We start from the raw sequence: 12,031 nt of genomic DNA on the forward strand, positions 1-12,031 counted from the left end.
TGCTTACCCCCTTACAGACCGGGCTACGTGATTCATCTCCTGTTGTGCTGACACACACACATGCTGTTCATGTGTTGCAGGCACTGCCATATGCTACCACATAGTGGCTTGGCTTTTTCAAACTGCACATTTCTCTCAGCTCAGTGTGCCAGTAGTTCCCCCTGTGCACAGCTGTACTGAAACTGAACAGCGCTGGCACAAACCTCGGACAATTGTAAGTTTATAATAATCACACTTGATAAGCATTCTAATTTAATGCACTGCCTGAATTACATTACAGCAACTTTTGTCTCTCTTATTAGGGTGTAAAGCCAGGACCAATCAACAACATGGTGATCAGAAAAACCTGTGCCAAATCAAAAGTCTCAAGGCGTAGTTAGGTAAGGTGATTCATTACTTTACAAATCTGCTCATTAGACCTGCAGTTGTACAATTTACCTGCTCTACCACACCTGAAATGTATAAATAGTTATAATTAACTTTAATGTACAGTATTATTAACCTGAATGCTTATAGTTTGGGGTATTGTCTGTACTTAAATTTGTAGGAGTGGACTCTACAGGGGCATGGTGGGCCTGTTACCGGATCCATGCATGTTTAGAGTGGCAGAGGCTCATGAAAAATTCAGCCTGGAAGACAAGCTGCTGGTGACCACCATGGGCATGAAACTCAACAAACCAGCTGTGCAGTGTGCGTTTGGTATGGTGCAGGAGGGCAGTGTTCTGTCATATCAGCAGCCTGTTTTACCATCACGACACATCACGCTGCATCCTGATGTTCCATCAACCCCACTTCTGCCTCTGAAAGACCACCACCTTGATGCACCCACCTGTGCTTTTGTGTGCACTGAACAGGAGCTTTTTGATATGGCTCACAAAATTGAGGTGTCAGCTCGGGAGCAGAGTTCTTGGGCTGAGTGGCAGCTGCTCCGCAAGCCTAGAGTAACAAATAATGGATTAATAATAAATAATAAAAAATAATAAATATTGGAAACTGGAATTTGTTTAGACTTAATGTTTTAATGTACAAAGAGTACACAAAATATTTACAGAACCTGGTGTGTCTAAATATGCTCTTTTACAGTTTAATAAATACATCATTTGTGGACAGAAATTAGTAAATGTAAATACTGAATATTCTCTATACTTATTAAATTATAGGGCGGCTCGGTGGGTAGCACTGTCGCCTCACAGCAAGAAGGTCCTGGGTTCGATCACCAGGTGGGGCGGTCCGGGTCCTCTCTGTGTGGAGTTTGCATGTTCTCCCCGTGTCTGTGTGGGTTTCCTCCGGGTGCTCCGGTTTCCTCCCACAGTCCAAAGACATGCAAGTGAGGTGAACTGGAGATACTAAATTGTCTGTAAATTTTCAATATAACTTGTGAAGTGATGAATCTTGTGTAATGAGTAACTACCGTTCCTGTCATGAATGTAACCAAAGTGTAAAACATGACATTAAAAATTTAATAAGACAAACAAAATGAAATCATGTTTACTTTATAAAAGAGTGTTTGTGTTTTTGTGAAACAGTGCATTGTGTTTTTATGTAAAGAACGTGTGTGTAATGCAAATTATTTACATGTTTGCTTAATTAAATCAGGAGCTGAATTTAAAGTGTTGAGAAATACAACAGTATAAACTACAGAGGGCATGGGGTCTCTAGGACTGGAGTTGATAACTACTTTATTTTTATTTAACCCAAGCCTTAACTAGTGCTTTGTTTTAATAGTTTGACAACAGGCATGCCACTGTAACTAACTGGCTAATGTTTACTGTATGGGAAAGGGAAATTAATTAGCTGCTGAGTGCTGTAGCCGTTCCATTAAAAAAGCAATGGTACTGTCTGCACCCTTCGTCAATCTTCTCCGATTTTCTGGAATTTTTGGTTCAACCAAGTGGTCTGGTAAAAAATGTCTGCTATAGACCTTCGTATAAGGCGAAACAGTAAAGTGGTCCTGACGGATGTTTATTAGCCACTGCCTCCTGAGGTCACTCTGAGCTGGGAAGCTATGAAAACTTCCATTAAACTTCGCCGACGCCGAGCAAAGAGGCACACAACAGTGCTCTGAATATTTCTTAAGCTGTTTCTGGAAATGTTCCGATTTAAAAACTTTACACCGGACATTTTAATCTCACGGAAGGTTTTGGGTATGCCGATGAATGTAAACAATACAACCGGAAACGATCAAGCCGCACTATTTGAAAACGGAAATACGTCACAGCCTTGAGTGCAAGGAGTCCAGTGTGCATCGCTTGCATACTCAAACATGGCTGCCAAAGAAGTAGGTCAAAATATAACATAGAACGACAAAGACTCGTAATTCCAAACACAGTGGTAAAAATCTTGAACAAAACCACCACAGAAACTCAGATGAATGATTTGATAAATACAGGACTGATAATACACATCTACAAATAAACACAGAAAGGACAGAAGATAAAGAAGATGAATAAATAACCCGAACAAAGCTAGGTACCTATCTTACCATGAGAGTGACCAATGGGTAAACATGGTGTTAAACAACAAACAAACAAATGAACAGCAGCTGTGTGTGTTTGTGTTTATGAGTGATGATGTGTGTTGTAAGTGTTTGTGGCAGATTTTGATGCCATGATGACTGATATTGGGGGCTCCCATTTAAAGCACTGTGGTTCAATGTCAGCCATTTTTACAGTCATGATGGATGACAGAGTTCCATCCAGAGCCAACGCGTTCCTGGTTTTGGTTTTATTAAGCCCCACCATGGAAAAACCCTCTCTGCATCTGCATTTGAGTGAGGCAGAACTAATACCAGTTTGGCAATCGTAGACAGCCTCGGAAATCTGCTCATACCAGTCACCTTTAAAAAGAAATGAACCAAGGAAGCCTGATTCCACTCCTACATATTTCTGCAGTTATTAAGCTGCTCATGTCAGTGGGTGTGTGCTGAATATTTCTTCCCCTGTTCTTCAGTGAGCTCATATCCCCCCAGAAAGCCTCAATGTCAAACATGGCTGGATCTTGGGGCACAGGGATGTCCATTAACTGGTAGTCCAGGAACTCCTCACTCAGCTGATCATGCTCTTGGGGTCCATGGTATGGAAGCAGTTCAGGAAACCTAAAGAACACAATGTGTACTGAACTAGGAGAAACAAATGTTTTTTCAAATGTGATCAAACTTCACGATCTATTCAGAATGTTAAACCCTTACCGTTCCACAAAGTATGCAGCATCATTCACTTCACACTCAGTCCTCTGCTGGACGCCAACAAACCTGGCATGTTTCAGCAGGGTCTCTCTCAGGGGTAGTTTCACAATAGCATACTCAACTGCCCCTATCAGAAATGCCAGCGCTGCCTGATGGAACCTCTCCACTTGCTGTGGCGTGATATCTCCTGCATCAAGGAGCCTGCTGAGCGTTGCTCGGGTTGTAAACCCAATATTCTGCTTCTGTCCTACCAGAGACATAAATCAAAGACTTAAACCTCAGAAAGGTACATTGACAATAATAGTCATGGACGACTCCCACATTTCCCAATGTTCATACTCCTCTTAAAGTATATACTATATCCCTTCACATCAGTGACATCCTCATAACTGAATGAGCCATTAGTGGTCAGTGGGTGGAGAGTTGATGTATTTGCTTATGGAAAACTTGGGGAGCATTACCTGGCAGTTGGTTGGATGGATCCTTGTAGTGGATCTCATCCACCGCTCGGCTCTGCAGTGCTTCGACTTTCAAAAACCTTCCACACAACTTGTGAATGAACTCGGTCATCTACAAAGTTGCATTTCAGTAAAGATTTTGAATTAAATTTGCACAAAATAGTATCAGCAAATGAAAAATGGCCAATGGTCATTACTGGCAGAAACACAGCTTAACCCTCCTGTTTTACCTCTTCATAGAGAAGGAAGATTGAGGATTTCTCTCTCTGAAGGAGAAGGCTGGCAACGTTGCATGATAGAAAAGCAGGTAGACCTCTGTCAGTGGGTTACAGAATGCATCCACCAGCCTTCTGAACCTTGGTTGTTTCTCATCTAAAAATTGAAAAGCACACATTGTACATAGTATACATTTACATAGCAATCTCCTGAAGAACCTTGCATTCATGTCAGTGAAATATGCAACCGACTTGACGACTTGAAATAGCTGGTGAGTGGCTCATATTGCTGTAGAATCCGTGTCAAACACCGCTCCAGGCTCAGCCGACGAATGGAAATACGCTGAAGTATCTCCATATAGTCGTATTCGTGCAACTCACAGAATTCTGTGATGAGAATGTAACATTAAGTTTCAGTCTACTGAGAATCTTCTGCAGGCCATTCACACTATACTGCTGCTGATTCAATCACAAAGCTGTTAGGTAACCTTTACGGTTCGTACTGCCTCTAAACCAGTGCCCAACATCCACTGCAAGATCTTCGGGGTCAAATCCAGTCACCTACAATACATTATGTTTCATAATCACAGCATTTTGATCACAGATTAATGACACTACAGCATAACCAGCTATTTAAATCTTACATTAGGTTTAACATACAGGTTATCGAGAGGATATAAACTTACTTCCAAAAATCTCTGTCCAGCATGTTTTGCAGTATTATGAAGAATATGGCATGGACATCCATGGATGTACACATGGGGATTCTCTGTGAGTATCCTTGAGGAAATGGAGTTTCTTGCCCCTGTATTGACAGGGGTATTGTCGATAGAGAGAGAAACACAATTACCCCACGGTATCGAGTGTTTCTGGAGGATGTCCTTCATTTTCTGGAAAATGACTTCGGCCGCACCGCAGCGTTGCCCACTTGTTGTGCACATGTCCAGAAATCTGTGAACAACAGCCTTGCCGTCAAACACTCTGACCGTGAGGGGGTTCGTTTTCTCTCGTCCTACGATGACAAGGTGCGAGCAGTACGTTACAAGCATTACATACACCCCACACCCAAATGTTGTGTAAAGAAATAAATACTGGAAAATGAGAAAGTGTCAACTGGCTGTTAAAATAACACCTCTATCATTGGATCCATCTATTATTAGAGTGAAGGGATTGGTCTTCATCTTGGTGACCAGCTCCTCCCTAAAATGCGGTGCCACAGCTTCGTTTATCATGCACGTTGTTTTTGTGCTGGCACATTTGTAATGCTGTGCTGTGACAGAGTCCTTGAAGCAATCCCTGAACAATGGACTGAAATGTTCCTCCATGGCAAATGGAACATCGTGCTGCACCATGGCCACAGCAGCCACTTTAACTTCAGCTCTTCTTGTCTGTACCAGAAAACAATGATAACCATGTTATCAGCAGAGGGGTCACATTTATTTGTACAGCTAATTTCATATGGTAAACACAGACTCCATGTACTTTAAAAGTGTGATATCAGCTACCCCGTCATTGTTCATAATCACTGTGACTGAATTACAAAAAACTCATTTTTATAAATGGAGGGCAGAAAGAATGAAAAACAAGATTTCATGTGTTAGTAAGCATCTCAGCTGCATGTGCTTCTATACCTTGGCCTCTTGTGTAGTCATGCCACCAACAGTAACTGCGGGATAAAACCGAGCAATCCCGCTTGTGGACTGCGGTGCCTGCTCTTTAGACTGGTGTCCTTTGCTCCTAATATGTCGCTGCACATCTGCTACACCTTGATGGGCACATGAGTTTTCCTGTCTGCAGATTGAGCACCAGTAGTAGGAGCTGGTGGTGCCTACACTAATGAATGGCCATTTTGCCGTCCACTCACTTTTAAAAGTGCTCCTATAGGTGGCAGCTCCAGTTAAGGCCGTTTTTTTCATTGTTATTTCTCTGACCTCCACACTCTCTTCTTCAGTCGCCTCCTTACTCTCTTCCACTGTCACTTCTTCAGTCTCCACTCTCACTATCTCCCCTAACGTCTCCCTTGCTGTCTCAAACACGGCCTCTTCCACCGGTAGGCCTACCTCATCTGACCCGGAAACCTTTTTTGATGGCTGAGCCGCCCAAAACGAAAGAATACTCTTTTGTTTCTTCCCTGACATCTTGAAATCTGAATAAACGACACAAACTGTAAAAAACAGGCAAACGTTCCTCTGTTCATCCTCTTTAGGCCTACTATTCAAACGAACACTTTAACTGCTCTGTAAAATGTAATACGTTGGCTTTACTTAAAAAAAAAAAATGCAAATTAAGTAAGCTCAAGTACAGTAAACTCAGTAAAATAACTGTACAACACTTAAATTAACTTATTTATTGTAAGTAAGCAATACTTAAACAACTTTATTAATTTTGATGTAAAATACTTTATTGTATTTATTGTGAGTGTGCAACACCTAAATCAACTTGTTTATTGTTACGTAAAGTGCATCAACACAACTGAGAACACTCATAAGGTTGATGTAGCAATATTACATTTATTATTAAATGAATGAATGAATAAAACATTACAGCAATAATGATTATCAAGCCAAGCTCAGGATTATCTTCACTCAGAATGGTCAGCACACCCACCATGACAGATGCTAACATATCATCTCTCACCGTACCCTGCAAAGAAACCATGAATTTACCATGAATAGTCATCAAACCAGGAGTATATAGGTATAGAAGTATATAGTATATATAACCTATAGAACAGAGGTCACTAACAGGCGGACCGCGGTCCGGGTCCGGACCCAGAAGCTGTCCCATACGGACCCGGACCTACAACCAAAACAGAAAGTTATGATTTGAAACCTGACGGAGCGCTTCTATTGTAACCGGCGCAGCTTCTGTAGTCTTTACGGTAGCGGTTTAGCGGATGAGAAAACGCACAGACCAATCACGTGACACCACTCAGCCAATCAAGTCTGTGCATTCCAGCCGGTAAACACAGCGACTCTACAGTGCAGACAGACGAGAGTTAGAGGCGAGTTACATGTGAAGAGACGGTGGAAAGAAAAAGAAAGAAAAAGAAAGATAGTGAACGTAGAAAAGACGAAGGGAGAGATACAGACGACTGTGCAGGAGAAAGTTGAGAAAAGACGAGTGAGACAGGAGATAAATGGCGCTCTCCAAAAAAGAAACGTGTACAGCGACAATACAGCATTTAATCCCTGATGGAGAGACTCATCTCTGTTCTTACTTCCCACTGGAGCACAGATTATTTTTATTTTCTCTTCATTTGATAAGAGAAAGGTTTGATAAGGTGGGGCGGTCCGGGTCCTCTCTGTGTGGAGTTTGCATGTTCTCCCCGTGTCCGCATGGGTTTACTTCGGTGCTCCGGTTTCCTCCCACAGTCCAAATACGTGCAAGTGAGGTGAATTGGAGACACTAAATTGTCCATGACTGTTCAATATAACCTTGTGAACTGATGAATCTTGGGTAATGAGTAACTACCGTTCCTGTCATGAATGTAACCAAAGTGTAAAACATGACGTTATAATCCTAATAAACAAACATTAGATTTGACAGTCAGTTATTGATTACATGCAGATGTTGATACAACTACTAGTGATAGCTCAGTGGTGAAGGTACTGGACTAGTAAACAGAAGGTTGCCGGTTCAAACCCCGCCACCACCAAGTTGCCACTGTTGGGTCCTTGAGCAAGGCCCTTAATCCTCAATTGCTCATTGTGTAAGTCGCTTTGGATAAAAGCTTCTGCTAAATGCTGAAAATATCAATATATATCTATATCTATGTATCTGTATCTATATATAGTTAAACATTCCGGACCTTTGCTTCAAGACATTTTCTCTAACTGGACCTTGTAAAATTTTAGTTGAATACCCCTGATATAGAACAAGCCATGCTGTTCGGGTTGCCAAATCCACTCAGATTCATTTATGTTTCCTCTTTGATTTTACGCTGCACATCAGCGCACAAACTTTGATCTCTCGCTACATGTTGATGTGTATTTTTGGACGTGGTATCATTAAACCCCTCGTCACTTCTCACGTGTGTTTCTGTAAAAGAAAAATGTAGTTTGGGAGACTGTGATTCCAGTCAGTGATGGATGGTGTAGATGTGAAACCCCCTTATTCCCGATCAGTCGTGCAGTGTGAACTGTACAGCGACCCGGCCAATCAGAAAGTCTCAAATCAGGCGCTTAGCAACCCCTTAGCAACGCCAACTCAAAATCTGATTGGTTACTGTATCAGTTTCATTGCCGTTTATTTTAGGCTCGAGGCGCCGCGCTACTGATTTTGAAGCCTTAAGGCGGATTTCTTTCACCCTGGCAACACATGACGACTGAAATCTGATTGGATAATAGCTCTAGTATAAATATACACGCAACCAATAGAACATCTATGAAAGAAAGAAAACAGACTATTTAGAATTAATTGATAAATCTTCATGGAAACATATATTAAAACATAAGTCAGTCATTCTGACAGTGTTTAGGCCAGCAGAGAAGGCGTTTCTAATAAAAGTACCTGGGTGCTAAACATAACCATTCACCGTGATGGAACTGTACGCTAACTTTCATCACAACTACAAAGCACATAAACCTGACGCTGACTACACAACGGTGCACCAGTTTACCATCAAATAATAATAATAATTACTTACCAGATCAGTGTTCCACAAGTATCACGGTAATCCCGACAATTATATAAGCGACCTGCAGTTCCCCCGCGGCTCGTCCAGAAATGTTCCAACTGCTGTTTAGTGACAGATAGATGTCCGAAGTGCGCATGTCCAAATTAGGTTCATACAGAAACTTGTTTTTTTTAACTGAATTTAAATTAAGAATATTGAGTAAGAAAACTTTTTCAACCACAAATTACAGATAACTTATTTAAAACGAGTGTTAATAACAAGTTGATGAAAACTGAGTTAGGCACACTCATCATATCTCATTAAATGAAGTGTTAAGACTTAGTGTGGCAGGTATAGGCCTTATACAAAGAGCAGAAAAACTATAGTAACTAATGAAAGATGAAAATAAATCAAGATATTACCTGATGATTCTGACGCTTCTCTTCCACCTCCAGCTCGTATTCAGAGCACAGGTTACGTCACTTTTTCATACCTCCCCCAGCAACAAGAAATTCTATTTTCTGATTGGCTGAGAAATTCTATTTTCTGATTGGCCGATAGGTCGCTAATACAAGAAAGCGGTATGAGAGCAGAGTAGTCTGTCTGACTCGTGTGAAGGATAGATTATAGATAGATTATAGATAGATTATATTATAGATAGATTATATTATAGATAGATTATGGATAGATTATATTATAGATAGATTATAGATAGATTATAGATAGATTATATTATAGATAGATTATATTATAGATAGATTATATTATAAATAGATTATATTATAGATAGATTATAGATAGATTATATTATAGATAGATTATAGATAGATTATATTATAGATAGATTATAGATAGATTATAGATAGATTATAGATAGATTATATTATAGATAGATTATATTATAGATAGATTATAGATAGATTATAGATTATATTATAGATATATTATATTATAGATAGATTATAGATAGATTATAGATAGATTATATTATAGATAGATTATATTATAGATAGATTATATTATAGATAGATTATAGATAGATTATAGATAGATTATTTTATAGATAGATTATAGATAGATTATATTATAGATAGATTATAGATAGATTATATTATAGATAGATTATAGATAGATTATAGATAGATTATATTATAGATAGATTATAGATAGATTAAAGATAGATTATATTATAGATAGATTATATTATAGATAGATTATAGATAGATTATAGATAGATTATATTATAGATAGATTATATTATAGATAGATTATAGGCAAGGCAAGGCAAGGCAAGTTTATTTGTATAGCACCTTTCATACACAGTGGCAATTCAAAGTGCTTTACATAAGGAAAAATTAAAAATTAAAAGCATTAAAACATTCCTGAGATCTAGAACCTCAGCAAGACTTCTTGCAAACATTTAGTTACAATTAAAAACATGAAATTCAAACAAGAGAGATAAAAATTAAGAACTTGAAAAATTAAAAGAAAATATTGTAAAATATACCCTACAATTTGGTAAATACGAAATTAAAACAAGAGAAATAAGCAAATAAAACATAAAAACTAAAAGAAAATATAGTAAAATATACCTTACAGTTTAGAGAATATGGAATTAAAACAAGACTAAAAGAAATATGGTAAAATGAGGGTAATAGTAAAAATATCGAGCTCAATCATAGGCACAAGAAAAAAGAAAAGTTTTTAACCTGGATTTAAAGATTTCTATGTTTGAGGAACATCTAATATCTCCTGGCAGTCTGTTCCAGTTATATGCAGCCCAACAACTAAATGCTGCTTCACCATGTTTAGTTTGGACTCTGGGCTCTACTAGCTGACCTGAGTCCATGGATCTAAGAGATCTACTGGGTTTATATTCTCTGAACATTTCTGAGATGTATTCTGGGCCGAACCCATTCAGTGATTTATAGACCAGTAGCAGCACCTTAAATTCTATTCTGTAACTAACCGGAAGCCAGTGTAGAGATTTTAGAACTGGAGTGATGTGCTCAGTTCTCTTTGTCTTGGTTAAAACTCTTGCAGCAGCGTTCTGAATGAGCTGTAACTGTTTAATGGTCTTTTTGGGAAGTCCAGTTAAGAGACCATTACAATAGTCCACCCTACTGGAGATAAAAGCATGGATCAGCTTCTCTAGGTCTTGTTGGCACACTAGACCCTTGATTTTGGCTATATTTCTAAGATGGTAGAAGGCTGTTTTGGTGATGGTTTTAATATGGCTGGTGAATGTAAGATCTGAGTCTATTAGAACGCCAAGATTTCGGACTTGGTCTTTGGTTTTTAGAGCCCGGGAACTGAGGTGTTCAATGACACTAGACCTCTTTTCTTTGTTGCCAAACACGACAATCTCTGTTTTGTCCTTATTTAACTGTAAAAAATTCTGGCTCATCCATTTATTGATGTCCTCTAAACACTGACACAGTGAATCTATTGGGCTGTAATCATCTGGTGAGAGAGCCAGATATATCTGTGTGTCATCTGCATAACTATGGTAATCAATGTTGTTAGCCTGTAGCATTTGGCCTAATGGCAGCATATAAAGATTGAACAGGAGAGGTCCGAGAACTGATCCCTGGGGGATTCCACATGTCATAGCCACTCTGTCAGATTCATAGCTGCCAATAGTGACAAAGTAACTGCGGTCTTTTAAGTAAGACCTGAACCAATTAAGGACTGTTCCGGAAAGTCCAACCCAGTTTTCCAACCTGTCCAGCAGTATTCTATGATCTACAGTGTCAAAGGCTGCACTAAGATCCAGTAAAACCAGAACTGATATTTTACCTGAGTCAGTATTCAGCCGTAGATCATTTACCACTTTTATGAGAGCCGTTTCAGTGCTGTGGTGAGCTCGAAAGCCTGACTGAAATTTGTCAAAATAACCACTGGAATTCAAAAAACTGCTGACTTGATTGTAGACAACTTTCTCAATGATCTTAGCTATGAAAGGAAGATTTGAGATCGGCCTGTAGTTGTTTAACACAGACGCATCCAGAGTTCTCTTTTTTAGGAATGGCTTAATAGCAGCTGTTTTCAGTGACTTTGGGAAAACGCCTGATTCTAGTGAGCCATTAACTATTTGTTGCAAATCAGTTTTTACAGAGTTAAAAATAGTTTTAAAAAAGTAAGTCATTCCTGAATAAAATCTTCACATTTAAACTCTAAGTGACACATTAAAGACGTTTCCTCTAATGCAGGAGTAAAATTTATTCATTCTGGTACAAGAGTGAATCTGGAACTGCCGTCTACATCCGACCAGTCAGTCTCTCTTATTAACACCAGTTTCATTACATAGCAACAGAGAGAAAACAGCGTCTACAATCAACCTACAATCAGATCTAAACCTGCTGTAATAACTGTACTACTGTTTATAACTCAACATTTATTCACTATTATTCATTTCTACTGTTATTGATAAGAGAACTAACTATACAGAGAGGGGCGATTCAGATCAAGTTCATTTTTATAAATCCTTTACTTTTATTATACAAATCAATTCTCCAGCATGACAGAATAAAATGAAGGTTACTTTACATACTCA

The 12,031-nt window shown here is 39.0% G+C and overlaps 1 protein-coding gene across 1 annotated transcript in view; it reads right to left on the bottom strand.

Annotated features, from left to right (window-relative positions):
• Positions 1-11,946: 11,946 nt before the first annotated feature.
• The window catches only part of LOC134310010 (NLR family CARD domain-containing protein 3-like), a 45,880-nt gene continuing 45,795 nt past the window's right edge, over positions 11,947-12,031 (bottom strand). Inside the window, exon 8 of the mRNA XM_062991517.1 lies at positions 11,947-12,031. This exon is cut by the window's right edge and continues 724 nt beyond it. The gene's annotated coding sequence lies outside the window, so the exon portion shown is untranslated.

This window comes from Trichomycterus rosablanca, chromosome 3 (assembly GCF_030014385.1).
Source record: "Trichomycterus rosablanca isolate fTriRos1 chromosome 3, fTriRos1.hap1, whole genome shotgun sequence".
Classification (NCBI taxonomy): Eukaryota; Metazoa; Chordata; class Actinopteri; order Siluriformes; family Trichomycteridae; genus Trichomycterus; species Trichomycterus rosablanca.